The following is a 12,955-nucleotide window of genomic DNA, read 5'->3' as shown; positions in this document are numbered from 1 at the left end:
CCCCATCTCTCTCTCTCAAAATAAGTAAATAAACTTAAAAAAATATGAATCAATATGACTCAATATTCCCCAGGCTGGAGCCACCATCTAGGCCAGCCCAGTCCCTGTGCAAAGGAGCGCTCAGCTCTCTCTCCCTTTGTCCTCCTTTCTCTTTAGGTAGAGAAATGTCCCTTCGACTAATCTCGGGGAGCCTGGTGAAGGGACAAGCTGGCTGCCCCCAAGAGGGGAAGTTTGAGTGCAAGAATATAGGGGAAACAGAGGGGACTTGTGGAGGGATTTGTGGCATCTGCTAAGAATGGGGCTGCATACCCAGAGGACGCCCAGCACCAGGAAGGAGACCTACCCTTGGGACTGTTTGCCTGGGCCTCCTGTGGGATTTTGAGGGAGAAAGAAACAGAGTCCTCACAACATCAGAGCCCCCACCTGTTTACACTAGCCGGTTTCCACCACCCAAGGGGGTAAATTGAGCTGCATATTTGATGATGAGGAAGCGAAGTGGAATGTGAGAATCCTCATTACTGACGTCAAGCTTGCCTTTCATTTTATTTATACCCATGACATTATGACACAGGATCTAATTTTCCATTGTATTTTTTCCTCCGTTAGGGCCCGAGTGATGACAAATGATTTTGTGCATGAGCCTGGAAAACAACATTTTAAATTCAAAGCTAGGGACCCTGCAGGATTCGGTGTCTATTTCTAGCTTACCACCCGCCTGCCCCTCCCTTGAACATCTGTACTGACCATCGAGGTGGGCAAAAGGCATCGTACTCCTACAGGGCAGGACTGCCTGAGAAGTCAGAGCTCAAGGCATCCAGGTGCCCACTCCTGTCTGGTGACAGGCTGTTCCTTCATGGCATGGGCGCTGGCAGGAGGCCAGGGAGCAGTGGGGCTGCACGGCAGCCTTGGCTCAGAGCCCTGGCTGCTGTCTGGGCATGAAACTGGGCTCTGGCACCAGGAGCATGGTTCTAGCTTTCTGACCCAGAACTGCCTGTGCAGCAACTACCCTGCCTCTCAAGCCCTGGTGGGTCCCGTGCCTTCTGCCCCTCAGGCAGGACAGGTTTAGGAGCAGAGATTGATCTGGAAGGAATGGCAGGAGCACTTAGAGGGTGCTGTGGCAAAAGTCAGTAATGTCTCCATGCACAGAAACAGCCTTTGAGGGTGTGCCTAAGATGGAGGAAAGAATGGATGTGTGTCCACCAAGTGGACAGAGTGAACTTTACCCCAGTTGCTTGGTCTGCTGTGGAGTGGACTAGGGGCCTTGGCCCTATCAAAGGTCTCCCTCCATGACCTCCCAGGGCCTCAAATCCAGACACAGTATCTCTAATGTGGGGTCCTCTTCCTACCCTGAAATGAAATGAAAGCTCCCCCTGGGTCCCAGCAAAGCTGGGCCTCTGGTGGGGCCTCCTGTCGCCAGCTTTTCAACCATGTTTTTCAGCCTCTGACCCCAGAGTAATCTCAACTTCCTTGTACTCAGTTCAGAAGATGTTTGCTATTCGGGATTCTGATGCAGAGGTTTGATAAGAGAGGCCTCAGGCCTTCTTAGTTAGTAAACCAACAGAGTCCAAGGATTTGAAAACTGAGAAGCCTAAGGACAGCCACGCCCTGAGAGGTGGCACAGTGCCAGCTCCTGTCACCTGAAATCTTCCAGGATATTTAGAAATGGGTGTTTGCGTGATTTTACTACATTTACTTTGGATGTCTTGTTCGATTTGTTTTTGAAACAAGGGTTTCCCATAGCACCAACAAAATCGGATCTGTGTTTTATTGAATCTACTGGAGTTCCTATGCTTGACTTGGTTTTGCTTTCTAGCTCTGTGTCAATTTTCTCAGTCAATTTAGGTAAAACTGGCACAGAATAAGCTGTTGTGTAGAAATACAGTGTGGGAAAACGAGAACATCTTCTAAGCTGCCCTGATATCTCACCCCTAACTGGCCTACAGGTGTGACAGCTGCTTGGGGAGGAAGGGGCTGTCTTCATGTGCAGCAGCTGGGGGGCCAGGCCTTTACAATTCCTTTTGCAACAGCCCAGCTTAGACCAATGTTGACAGCCTGTGTATGTGTTTTCAGCTAGTCTCACATGCTTCCCATGGGTGATTGTATCAAGTGCTTCCTACTGGATGCCAGGGGTGGAGGTGAGGGCTAAGGGCAAAGGAGGTGTGAATTAGAGCCATTTCCATCACCCAGAAAGTACACAAGTAACACAAGGCTATGGGAAAGAAAAGTTTGGTAGTAAGGAAACACTAAGTGGACTCCACAGGCTCAGGGTATAACTGGACAAGCTCTAGGTTTCATACTGGGATGCTGGTGTCACTTAGAAATCCCTTTCCCAAGGTTCATTGGAAGGTGGTTTGGGACAGGTGCATGAAAGGTGTTGTCAGATAGTCCAGGGTGCAAATGCTTCCTTATTAGCTCTGTGATCTTGGGAAGGTACTTAAACCTTCTAGGCTTCAGTTCCCATGTCTGTAGAAGGGAGGTACTGAGCCTGTCACATAGGGTTAATGTGGGAAGTGAATGAGATTAGGAAAACAAACCATGTCTGTAGCACTGAGCACATAGTAGGGATTCCCTTCTTGGACTGGGGATCAGAGAACCCCACAGAAGTCCTGCTTTTAAGTCTTAGCCCAGGTGGGTGGTTCACTTCTCTGAATTTTCTCTGTGACAGATGCAGAAGTTGGAAATCTGTATGCTGACTGAGGAGATATGATTGTGCTGATTAAGATGTGCAGTGAAGAGACAAGTGAACCCCATGGCTCAGCGATACAGTGTGGACAGAGGAATTGTCTTCATGAACAAGTGTTGGAAGAGAAGACCTGAGGAACACAGAAACATGGCTGGCCTGATCCTCGCCATGCTGTCCAAGATAGAGCTGGCTTAGATGGGGTGCCTCTGCCAGGACTGTTTCTGCCTTAATCCTGCCTTGAAGGCTCAGGTGAACCTGATTTTGTCTTGGGGTTCAGGGAGGGAACATCAAGATATGGTAGAGGATACATAGCACACTTTACCCTGAGCCAGAATCCCCGAGACAAGACCCTAGCCCCTTCTCCTGACTCCTAACCCCCAGCTGCCAGCTACCCACAATCCTCTGGGTGTCTTCCTGTAGAAGGTGAAGACTCAGCTAGGAAAAGAATTGAGTGATACTATTGTCAAGGGGGATTTCACAGGGGTGTTCCATTGGCCACTGGGAGAAAAAGGTGTATTAAAATTTTTTTCTGAGGAAATTGAAATCCAAACATCTGTCTAACCAAGCCTAGATGGAAAGTGAATCTTGATTCCATATTAAACACATTAGTCCTGAAAGAGAAGAATAAGTCCTTACATTAATAGGAGCAGTGAGGCTTCTCTGCAGGTTTTAGAGTAGTTCTGAGTAAAAAACAAGAGTGGTCAGAATCCATTAAGAATATGAAAATATAGTATAGCTGAGAACTCTGCTCTCCTCCTTTACTAAATTATTTATCTGGGCTACTGATAATTAATTTCCCGAATTCCCTAGTTTCCCCACCCTCTCATTTATACATGTGGTTTCTCAGCAATGGACAGGGAAGGGAGTCTGAGACACAGGGAGTCATGGGTGGTCTATACTCTGGATGGTGACTAATTGAGACTTGGCTGTCTTTCATGATATGCCTTTTATGGATGGAGGCAAAAGAAGTACTCAGTGATCTCAAGGAATACTCCAGGGTCTCCCAGCCAGATTGGCTAGGAAAAACTGACCAATAAATAAACATTGACTGAGTACCTACTCTGTGGCAGGCACAGTGTAAGGCTTTGGGTATACATGGTCCCTGCCTTCACAGAACTCAGTCTGGCGAGGAAGGTAGATTTTTAAACAAATAAACACACCAACTTGCATAATTTGCAGTTTGTGATGAATGAGTAACTACTATGAGACAGTTAACAGTGGGGATATGATACAGATAGGGGAGTTGGGGTCAAGAAAGTTCTCTCTGACGAGGTGACAGATAAAGCCTAGAACGCTGCTTCTCAAATTCCAATGTGCATCAGAATCACCTGGAGAGTTTGTTAAAAAAATAAAAAAGGTTTTCTGGGTACCCTTCCCACCAGAGTTTCTGATTCAGTAGGTCTGATGTGGGTCCCAAAACTCTGTGTTTCTAATAAATTACTGGATGATACTGAGATTGCTGGTTTGGAGGTCACACTTTGAGAACCATGAGGCTGGAGGATTGGTAGGAACTAGCCGGGTAAAGAGAGTGGAGGGAACACCAGTACAGCAGAGGGGGCAGCATGTACAAATGCCCCAGTGTGGAAGAGATCTTGGGGGCTTCAGGTAATGGAAAGTGTGTCTACAAGGCAGTGAATTAGTGAACCTGTAGTGATGAGGTAATGTTAGAGGTGTACCTGATGAGGTAATGTTAGGAAATTAGTTAGAAATTTCCTATCCTGATACTCCAACAGAAACACTCCAGGGGTACTTTGTCTAAGATTAATGGTTCCATTGACCCTTGGAGATGTCCTACTGCAACATAGGGCTAATGGAAGAGTGCTGACCCTGAGACAGTGTGAAGATTCAAAATGGTGAGGTAGGCAAAGGGCTGAGCACAGAGCAAATACTCAGTCTATTCTAGATGTCTGTCCTCCCACCTTCCCTGACTCAAAACTTGGCCCTGTCTATAGTTTAGCTATAAGAGGACACGTTCCTGAATTTGTGCTAAGGTGCTAACCTATAGCTTCAAGCAAAAAGAGTGAATGTCAAAGTGACCCATGGTATGTAAACTGGGATAAGGTTAAATAGTTGGGTATAGATAAGAAATCTGGACACCACTTCCAACGAGCAGGTGTGCATGTGTGTTTTCTTACATCTCATGCAATTCATAAATGTCACAGATTTTAAATCAAAGAAAGCATGGATTGGGTTTTGGAGCCAAAGTGCACAGTTGACATTATGCCAATTCAATTTAGACCACATTTACTCAGTGCTCACTCTGTGCCAGGTGCTATTCTAGGTGTTGGGAAGACAGAAGTAGGTGATCAAAGCTAGGTCCCTGTTCTTGAAGAGCTTCTACGCTCACTGGGATATGGGCGTATAAGTAACACAGAGCAATGGGATAAAAGCCACAACAAAGATCTGTACAAGGGCAATAAAAACTCAGGAGACAGCAGTTTTGCTGGGGGGTAGTCAGAGAAAGTCACAGACAGAAAGTGACATCAGAGCCAAGTCTAGAAAGGAAACATCTAGAGAATGAGCAGAACTGAAGGATAGATGAACAAACCTCCTTTAAGAACTTTTTTGTTATTGTTTTAAGCTCTGACCTAAATCATCATTATGAGCTTCTAGAAGATACATGGCCACATGGTGTTGAATTTGATTTAAAAAATTGCATAAACTGTTATATATAGAAACACATATGGAAACAATCTGAAAATATTTCTCCTCAAATATAGTGCCATTTGCTTTTATGAATTTGCTATTTCTGGATGAAAAAGTGAAATATGATTTGGTCTTCTGAGAATCAGAAGAAACTGTATCGCCCTCCCAAGTTAAAATCATTTTGGTGGTTAATTCATTCATTTATGTAGTCAGTCAACAAACATTTAGTTAGAAATTTCAGTTTTTGAAGCACTGCCATTGAGGCCATTGAGGGGCAACAAAGATATATAAGATACTGTCCTGCCCTCAGGATTCCTCAGGGGTTTAGAAGTGAGAAAAACACCTGAATGCAAATAATTCTAACACAAGTAGGTGATAAATAATATGAGTGAGTACAAATAAAATAATCCAAGTATCTTGAGGAGAACAAGCTATCTCTTGATTGGAATAATCATAGAAAGCTTGAGAATTTATGGAGAAGCAATTTGCGCTAGGGCTTTTATAATGAGAAGGCATTGGACATATAGAAACCAGGGCAGGGAAGATATTTCAGACAGAGGTAGATTTGTGAACAAAAAGGCTGGGAGATCACTGAGAAATGGCACTTTTCCATGTTTACAAGTATGATTTGGGGAAAGAACTGGAATAGGTAGATGTCAGCCTCACAGTCAAATATGAACTTGATTCCACTGGCTGTGACTTCTTAGAATTTGAAATGCCAAGCATCTGTCACTAGGTTTCTTGTACACTTGTTTTAGTTGGTATCTCAGGCCTGACCTTCAACTTGGCATAATTTCATCCAGCCGATAGGATATGTTTTCAAAAGTCAGTCTGTCACATATGGACCCGCAAATGTATGGCCAACTAATCTTCGACAAAGCAGAAAAGAGTATCCAATGGAAAAAAGGCAGTAACTTCAGCAAATGATTCTGGGAGAATTGGACAGCGATATGCAGAAGAATGCAACTGAACCACTTTCTTACACCATACACAAAAATAAACTCAACATGGGTGAAAGACCTAAATGCAAGATAGGAAACCATCAAAAGCCTACAGGAGAAAACAGGCAGCAACCTCTTTGACCTTGGCTTTAGCAGTTTCTTACTAGACATAAGGGAAATAAAAGTAAAAATCAAATATTGGGACTTCATCATGGTAAAAAGCTTCTGCACAGCAAAGGAAACGATCAACAAAACTAAAAGGCAACCAACAAATGGGAGAAAATATTTGCAAATGACATATCACATAAAGGGTTAGTATCCAAAATCTATAAAGAGCTTATCAAACTTAACACCCCGACAACAAATAATCCACTGAAGAAATGGGCAGAAGGCATGAATAGACACTTTTCCAGAGAAGACATCCAGATGGCTAACAGACACATGAAAAGATGCTCCACATCATTCATCATCAGGGAAATACAAATCAAAACTACAATGAGATACCATCTCACACCTGTCAGATGGGAAATTAACAACATTGGAAACAGCAGATGTTGGAGAGGACGTGGAGAAAGGGGGCCATTTTTGCACTGTTGGGAATGCAAACTGGTGCAGTCACTCTGGAAAACAGTATGGAGGTTCCTCAAAAAATTAAAAATAGAACTACCCTCTAACCTAGCAATTGCACTACTAGGTATTTATCCAAAGGATACAAAAATGCTGATCCAAAGGGACACATGCACCCCAATGTTTATAGCAGCACTATCAACAATAGCCAATAGCGCTATCAACAATAGCCAAAATAGCCAGATTTAGGGAAAGAGCCCAAATGTCCATTAACTGATGAATGGATACAGAAGATGTGGGAGATATATATATATATATATGAATACTACTCAGCAATCATAAAGAATCAAATCTTGCCATTTGCAACAACGTGGATGGAACTAGAGTATATTATGCTAAATGAAATAAGGCAGGCAGAGAAAGATAAATATCATGATTTCACTCATATGTGGAATTTAAGAAAAACCACAGATGAACATAGGGGAAGGTAAGGAAAAATAAGATAAAAACAGAGAGAGAGAGAGAGGCAAACCATAAGAGAGTCTTAAAATACAGAGAACAAACTGAGGGTTGCTAGAGGGCAGGTGGTTGGGGAATGGGCTAATTGGGTAATGGGCATTAAGGAGGGCCCCTGTTGGCATGAGCCCTGGGTGCTATATGTAATTGATGAATCACTGGGTTCTACTTCTGAAACCAATACCACACTGTATTTTAAATAAGTTGAATTTAAATAAATTAATTAAAAAATCAGGCTGTGTCTGCCGATAGTAATATAATCACAATGTGGCTCCAAATTGCCATAAAGGCCAGGAATTGAAAGTAGGTCTTATTCTTCAGGAATTTATGATTCCATGTCTGGAGTTTGAAAGAGAAGGGTTTCGTATTAGAGTCCCTTCAGGAAACAGATGAAGTCTTTTCCTCCACAAGTGTTGACAGGTGTAGTTACACCAACAAGGGATGGTGCAGTATCCATGAGCTAGTGAGAGTTGCGAAGCTGTTACCATCTGTAGGCTGATGGTAACATCCTTAGGACAGGGGACATAGCAAACATTGGAACTTGGAAAGAGCTCTGTGCTGCCATGGAGTCACATAGCTACTGCCCATGTTGTTCCTAATGGCTAGAGGGCAAGGGGCACATTGCTTCATTCTGTACAGTCCACCTCCCAGGGCACAGGGTAGGGAAGGAAGGATGTACAGCCCATCTGGAGGAGCAGACAGAGAGTATCCGGCACAATCCTTTTTAGCTTTAATATTTCTATGATTCCAAAACCATCCAAACTTCAGTAAACCTTCATTTAACAAATCTGTTCCAAAAACCAATGTTGTTCTCAGAAATTTATAAAGAATAAGAAGTACAGGGAATTGATTAGGTAGAGAGATGAATGGGTGGATGGTGAAGGAGTCTTTGGCTGAGATAGTTGACTGAGTAGTGACTCAACCAGATTGCAAGGTTGGTGAACACAGGGACAAGGCTGGTCTTGTACATTGTCAAATCCTCGATGCCCTACAATGTGCCTGGATCTTAGTATATCCCAATAAATGTCTGTATGACTGACGTGATAGATGAAACATCAAGAATACCAAGCAATGTAAAATGTGCATCTGGGAGTCTCAGGACAGGAGAATCCAAAATTAGGGTCAGGAACTAACATTTTGGAACTAGGAGAAGAAGGTGATGACAGTGTCTGGTTTTCTGCCTCTTTAGGTCAAAGCTTCTAGCACCACTCAGGGAACAAAGGTATTGGGAGATACAGAATAGCCTTTTTGCTTTGTTTAAACAATCTTTCCATCTTTTTCAGTCATTTGAAAGGACAACATTATAACTCCTGCAACCCAACTTCAATTAATTCATCTATTCATTCAGTGAACATTTACTAAGTGCGTATTTTGTGCCTGGGAATCCAAAATTAAGACAGATACAAACTCAGCCCTCAAGGAGCTTAGTCTGGTAGGAGATACAGACGTGGCATTAGGAATGTATAGTACTTGTGTTAGCTGTGGGGAGCACGGGCCACTGTGGGAGAAATAGGCGAACATCCTACACAGGCTGGAGGTCTCAGCCTAGGAGAGCTGAGTCCTGAAGCACTTTTCCATCTGTTTACTTTATCCCTGGCATCCCTCCCCATCCCCCAACCCCCAGTAAGTAAGGAAGTAGTAAGTAAATAAATGACACTTAATAAAAATTCCTAGCTGAGGTAACACTTTGATTTGGATGCATTCGCATCAAAGTGCTATAAGCCAATCCATGAGCACAAGTGGGGAGTTCAGTCCTTCCTCAACTTAGAGAAGAGGAGCAAGAGGTCAGGAGAGCACAGAGTGGGCATCTGGATTGAAAAGAGGAGAGGACAGGTGAAAAAGGGAGGCAGGGGGCCTCAATGACTTCAGAATTTGGAGGAGGCTATTTAACTTGAACTGTTTACAAACAGGTGGACAATACATGAGGAGGCTTGTTTGCTTACTTGTGATTGCAGGTTTGTTTTTTAGCTTCTAGTAACTGAATGTAGGGTACACAGTATTAATACTGGTCCACCTGATTTACAAAGGCTCATGGCTGACTTCAAAACATGGACAGTTCTCTTACAAAATTGCTTCATTCCCAGAGGTTTTGTTAATTGGGACATTTCTTGTCTTTAACTTGAGTATTATGCTAGCAATCAAAGGAAAAACATAAGTTGGGGAGGAGGAGTGGAGGGTAGGGGGAGAAATAGAGTGTTGGTAAGAATCTAAGGGCAATGGCTTTTTAATTTATCTGTATCTATAGTTTTATATCCATATTTTTAAAAGCCTGCTAAGAATTTGATTGAAATGCATTTTAATTCTTAAATTTGAGAAACAAAAGTATTTTTTAACTACTACTCCCTGTCTCTATCTCATTTTTTTAAAGGAGGAATAACCTTCCAGCCCCAGAAAGTTTTCCTGGGTTAAGTGTGTGTGTGTGTGTGTGTAGAGCTGTCTTTCATCTTCCGTTAAAAACATTACTTTTGTTAGGGAGTAACTCTCTATTTGTCATCTTTAAGGGGTTGAGAGTTTTGATGTCCTTGCCTGGAAGAAATTAGGCTGGAATCAACCTCTGGCTGGAGGGCAGGTTGTCTTACTTTCCATCTGCTGGAGTTTCCTTTGTGCACTCCTCTCTGTGTTTACTCTTGAAAGTCTTTGAGTCTGGATCCTTAGCTCTCCTGCTCAGTGCTTCCTTTTGTATCTATGTATTGACGATGGCTGAATCTTTAGCTTCAACCCAAACATTTCCCATCACCTGCAGACCTGTTTCCTCTTACCTACTAGATATCTTTCCTCTGTGTTCCATAGACACCTCAGATCCAACAGACTCAAACTGTCACTGGAGTGCTTGCTTTGAGTAGCACCGGTCTTAGTGGGAGATACTGCATCTAGGAGTCGCTCACTCACAGCCCATTCATTACCAAGTCCTATTCTATTCTATCTCCTAGTGTCTTTCCTGTTCTCCTCCTGCCCCTCCATTCCTAACACCCTTGCTCTTCAGGCTCTTTTCAGCTCCTTCTGAATTGTTATTAATTATTTCAGTATCCTCGTTAGTCTTCTCCAACCCATGCTTTCCTCCACCAACAGATATATCTTGATAATGTGCAAATTTCTATGTCTTTTCCTGTAAAATCATTTGGGAGTTTTCCATTTTCTAGCTCTTCATATCAGTGGACAACTTGTTAAAATAGTTTCATTCTCTTTGGTGGTTTTCTTCCTTCTGTATGACCTTGGCTCCTGAGGTTCTTTGCTGGCATCTGCTCTTCTGCTTGACCTATAACAGTTGGCAGGTGCAGAGTGTGGGTTCTATGCCCTTGCCCTCTTCCCCGTTCTGATTATATGGCCTCCTTTGGTGACCTTATCTAGTCCCATGGCTTCTGGTGGGAGCTACACACTGATGACTCCCAAAGTGATGATTCCAGTCTGCCCTTTCTGCTGAGCTCAAGACATATAGATCCATCTGCCCCCTTGACAAGCTCATTTGTATGTCTAATAGAGACTTGAACTGAACAAGGCCAAAGCAGGGCTCTTGCTTTCCCACCCATTCTTTTCCTGCTCTTCTTCCACCTTTCCCTATCTCAGTAAATGATACCTCCATCCCCCCAACTGCCCAGACCAAAAACTTTGGAACTATTGTTGCTTCTTCTCCCCTCACTCCACTCCCCACATGTACTTCATCACAAGTCCTGTCAGCCTTATGTTGAAAATGAATGCATCCTACAGGAGTACTGATGCATAGGGGCACTTGTACCCAATGTTTATAGCAGCACTCTTAACAATAGCCAAATTATGGAAAGAGCCTAAATGTCCATCAACTGATGAATGGATAAAGAAATTGTGGTTTATATACACAATGGAATACTACGTGGCAATGAGAGAGAATGAAATATGGCCTTTTGTAGCAACGTGGATGGAACTGGAGAGTGTGATGCTAAGTGAAATAAGCCATACAGAGAAAGACAGATACCATATGGTTTCACTCTTATGTGGATCCTGAGAAACTTAACAGAAACCCATGGGGGAGGGGAAGGAAAAAAAAAAAAAAGAGGTTAGAGTGGGAGAGAGCCAAAGCATAAGAGACTGTTAAAAACTGAGAACAAACTGAGGGCTGATGGGGGGTGGGAAGGAGGGGAGGGTGGGTGATGGGTATTGAGGAGGGCACCTTTTGGGATGAGCACTTGGTGTTGTATGGAAACCAATTTGACAATAAACTTCATATATTGGAAAAAAAAAAAAAGAAAATGAATGCATCCTGAAGCCAACACTTCTAGCAGTCCGCACTGCTTTCTCCCTGGTTGTCCCCAGCTCTTGTTGGCTCACTCCAGCAGCCTCCTACTGACCTACCAGCTTCCACCCTTGATTGCCTAGGATTGATTCTTTACAAGGTGGCCAGAGTGATTTTCCCAAAAGTCATATTGTGTTTCTTCTCTGCTTAAAACCATCTCAAGGCTTCCCGTTGCATTTGGCTACACTAGCTTCTTGTCTCTCGAATTTGCCAAGCTCTTTCCTGCCATGAGGATTTTGCATGTGCTATTCCCCTGTCTGGCATCCTCCTCCCCTACATCTTTGCATTCCCAGCTCCATGGGGGTAATTCACGTCTCAGTTCAAATATCCCTTCCCAGAGAAGCCTTTTCTGACCTCCCAAACTAAAGTGGCTTACCCTTCAGTCTCTTTCTATTGTAGTAATTTATTTTTTTATCTTCATAACATAATAAAATGATCTTTTATTTTCCTTCTTTTTCTTGTTAATTATCTTTCTTCCCTTCACTAGAACATAAGCATCATGACAATATGGATTCATGTTATTTACAATCTATTCTTAGCACCTAAAATCATTCCTGGCATGTAATATTTGCTCAGAAGTATCTGTTGGGTGGATGAATGAATGTATAGTTGATGCTTGAACAACACAGGGATTAGGAGCACTGACACTCCTCTCTCCCTCCACACAGTCAAAAATCCACTTGAAACTTTTGCTCCCCCAAAACTTAGCTACTAATAGCCTACTGTTGACTGGAAGCCTTAATGATAACATACACTGTTGATTAACATGTATTTTGTATGTTATATGTATTATATACTGTGTTCTTATAATGGAGTAACCTAGAGAAAAGACAGTGTTATGAAAACAGTAAGGAAGAGAAAATATATTTATAGTATACCATACTGTATTTACTGAAAAAAAAAATCTATGTGTAAGTAGACCCCTTACAGTTCAAACCCATATTCAAGGATCAACTATAAAGTTGAACAACTTTGCCTCTGTTAGAAATACCTCTGGGAATGCAAGCTGGTGCAGCAACTCTGGAAAACAGTATGGAAGTTCCTCAAAAAACTAAAAGTAGAACTACCCTATGACCCAGCAATTGTACTACTAGGCAATTATGCAAGGGATACAGGTGTGCTCTTTCGAAGGGACACATGAACTCCCATGTTTATAGCAGCACTATCAACAATAGCCAAAGTATGGAAAGAGCCCGAATGTCCATCGATAGATGAACGGATAAAGAAGAGGTGGCATATATATATATATGTGTGTATGTGTGTATATATATATATACATACATATATATATATACATACATATATATATATATATACATATATATATGTATTATA

The sequence above is a fragment of the Panthera pardus genome, unplaced genomic scaffold, assembly GCF_024362965.1.
Source record: "Panthera pardus isolate Hobbes unplaced genomic scaffold, ASM2436296v1 HiC_scaffold_2, whole genome shotgun sequence".
Classification (NCBI taxonomy): domain Eukaryota; kingdom Metazoa; phylum Chordata; class Mammalia; order Carnivora; family Felidae; genus Panthera; species Panthera pardus.
This window is presented reverse-complemented; position numbering follows the sequence as displayed.